We start from the raw sequence: 3,583 nt of genomic DNA, 5'->3' as shown, positions 1-3,583 counted from the left end.
ATACCATAGCAGGAAATAAGTGCAAGTCATGTAACCAGTGCACAGGCATCCCAGGGTGCCAGTAGAGCAGGGGTTCCTTCAGTCCTCATGTAGGGCACTTACTTTGATTCATGGCTTCACTTGGGCTGCATTTCTTTGTTGACTTGAGGATCCTTCCCTTAGACCAAGGCCCTCACATCTCTGAGACCCCCCTTGAAGAAGTCAGCCTGGCCCAGGGCCTCCAAAGGTTGATGGCAGGAGCAGGCTTTGTGCTACTGCACACTTCTGAGATCAGTGATCCCTCAGAAATCACGCAGGCTTCTGCTGTTGATTCCCTGAAGGGCATGGTACTCCTTCCTTTGCTGACCTTAGCCTGCTGTCCCCTGCCCACTCCAGGCCAAGGCCCTTAGCTCCCAGTATCATCAAGTGGGAAAGGAGAGCTCACATATACTTGACATCCATGTTTGGGTACTCAGGGAGCTGCAAAGAAGAGCTTGATGGGATTCTCCACCTAAGCTTCCTCACCTTGATTGCTGCTAGGGTTTGCTCCTCCTCCCTCAGCTGCTCTGAGTTCAAGTACTTTTACTAAGGCCCTCACCTTCCCGAGGCCCTAGAGGCAGAAATGAGCACACATCTCAGCCTGCCTACTCTGCTCAGGGCCTTCCAAGACTGAGAACAGGGGTCGAACTTTTTGGGGGAGAAGGCCCGGGACATGCTTCTGAAGTGGGTGGTTCTCTTACTCTCATTAAGTATTCTCACCTTGACTTCTGCCTGATCCTAAGACCCCTCACTTTCTTGCACTTGTGCTAAGGTGGCCTGCCTTAGGCCACGTCCCTCACCTTTGTGTAACCCTCAGGAGGAAGTGAGTCCTACCCATATCCCCAGTGAAAGTGTTCTCAAGGCTGACTCCAGGGGTGACATCTATGGTGCCTTCTCTGTTCTGGAGTGGGTAGTTCCCTCAGTCTCACAGAGGATTCCCAATTTGACCCTTCTTAGAGCCTTACTTCAACGAGAGCCCTTTGTAGCAAGGCCCTGACATCCTCGGCTCCTGTATCTTGAATGAAAAGCTTCCTGGGAAATGCCACACTCCTGAAAAATCTCGAGCAGAATAGGTCTGTGTCCAAGTGGAGCGATGTGAAATGGGGAAGCTGAAGAACAAGGCAGAGGGCCTGGGATAGGGAGGTGGCTGTCAGAAAACACACACTAATCTAATTCTCTTCATCACTAAGACTTAATCTTTCACAGTCACTGGCAAATGTTAGGTGTTTAATAAATGGCATTTATTTATGATTATTTATGATTATCTTCTTATCTGAGATTTTAAAAAAATCCAGCATATGTCAGAGAAAATGCAATGCTCTCCAACAACACCAAATCAGCCAAAAATTTGCTGTAGCAAGTAAAATTCGATTTTCCCCATTAGGGCATCCATTATTTAATTTGGATGTTGGGGGTTCTTCCCCATCTGGATACACTTCAAATCTTCTAGAATTTTGTTAAGGACTAACTCCTTCAGTGCATCCCAGCTACCCTTCCATCCAAACCACCTATATTTTCATTCATTTCTTCCCCACCAAAATCTAGCCTTCCCTTAGAACCTGCCACGTTACACTCAGGATAATCTAATTAGAATGTCTTTTTCTAGTAGGAACTAGTTCTTTCTTCCAGTTCTAGGTAAAAGAAAAAAAAAAAGCCAACACAGTGACTTTTGTGCATCTCACTCTTATTTTGGGGAAACTCCCTGGAGACAATTTGCATAGAACACGTAACTTGTGCATTGTGTTCTACTGTACTGAGATAAGAGCAAAGGTATCTCCCACTCCTGCCTATTATGAAATGAATTTTGCCCCCAACCTCAAATTCACATGCTCAAGTCCTAACCCCCAGTACCTCAGAATGTGACTATATTTGGAGATAAGGTCTTTAAACAGGTGATTAGTTAAAATGAGGCCATTAGAGTACTTTTATAAAATCTGACTGGTGTCCTGAAAAGAAGAGGTTAGGACACACTAGAAAACACCAGGGATGCATACACACACAAGGACAGCAATGTAAAGAGGCTGCAAGAGGGAAGCCTTCTGAAAGCTGAGAGAGGCCTCAGAGGAAACCAACCCTGCTGGCACTGTGATCTTGGACTTACAGCCTCCAGAACTGTGAGAAAATAAACTTCTGTTGCATAAGCCACTAGTCTAAATCTAAATATTTCTTTCTGGATTATCTATGATCCCAAAGTAATTCACGAGAGCATGTTTTAGTGGTGTCCTATTTCTTGGTGAGGAAGGAATTTCCACATTATGGTTATGTGGTATTCAAACACATGATACTGGGCACTGTATAGATGAGGTCAACAGCAGTTCATTAATCACATACACTCACAGCCCAGGGGAGCAGTACACCACATACCACACAGGGTCACACAAGGGTTGCACTCAGGAACAGAGTGAATGATTAAGGTCTCTGGGAGGCAGGATTTGTAGATCAAGAGGGAGAGGTGACCTCTAGTTCTCATGGGAAGTTGTGATTGGCTTGTGTGAATAATTCTGAAGGCTGTCAGGGAAAGAAAACAAGATCTGTGCCTGGTTCTCTTAATAAAGATGGTTGTTTGGCTAAGGGACCTAATCTGCAAGTGCATAGTGTAGAGAGGAATTTCCAGTTAGGCCATTTGAAAAATTGAGGGAAATATATTGTAGGAGATCAGTCAGGGTGGTGGGAAAAATTGTAGAAAGATGCAAACCGTCTTGAAAAGCCAGGGGTTTGCAAAGCTTTGAAAGAAAATTTGGCTGAAGGCAGCTGAGTTCTCTTAAGAGCTTAGGTTAGATAACAAGGGGATGAAAAGAAACTGATCTAGATAAGTTAGTTACTTAGGCCTCAGAACCTGGCCTTTAATCATCCATGCGCAGGACTGCTCTCTCCAGAGGGGCGACCATGTTAATTATCCACAAGTGTGTTGTCTCAAAACCTTTTTCATTAAATCTGTGCTGAATAAATGCCCACAGCACCAGCTTATCAGGGCCTCAGCTGCTGACTCTTTACAGCACCCTCCTTGGGGTCTGTGTGTGGCCAGTCCCCTAGCCCACTCTTTCACCAGGTATCTGTGTCTGAGTGCCTTCTTTCATCCGTCATTTGGTCAGGGTCTGCGGGTCAGACCCCAGCAGATGGTGCCCTGTGAGAGGAATGCTGCAACAAATCATGAAGGAACCCTCCAAAACGAAGGTAAGGAGACTGTGCAGTCAGTAAGTCAGTAAATCAATAAGTCATCGGTGCCTGCTCAGGGTTTCCAAGTTTGAGGGAATTGTTCAGGCTAGGGTTTCATCATGGGACAACAGTTATCAGCTCAACAGAAACGGTATATAAAAGTATTGAAACAGCTGCTTAAAGCTAGTGGAGCCTCAGTTTCACAGGCTCAATTAAGGGACCTAATGCAAACTGTTGTATCTCATAACCCATGGTTCCCAGAAGAAGGTATGCTAGACGTAGAGCTCTGGGAACAAGTGGGGAGAAATCTTAAACAATATCATGTGTAAGTGCAACGGGTCCCAGTAACATCTTTAACATTATGGGCTTTAGTTAGGGCGGCTTTTGTCCCGTTATACACAGAAGAGCC

The sequence above is a fragment of the Rhinopithecus bieti genome, unplaced genomic scaffold (genome assembly GCF_001698545.2).
Source record: "Rhinopithecus bieti isolate Rb0 unplaced genomic scaffold, ASM169854v2 scaffold_74439, whole genome shotgun sequence".
In the NCBI taxonomy this organism is placed as follows: domain Eukaryota; kingdom Metazoa; phylum Chordata; class Mammalia; order Primates; family Cercopithecidae; genus Rhinopithecus; species Rhinopithecus bieti.
This window is presented reverse-complemented; position numbering follows the sequence as displayed.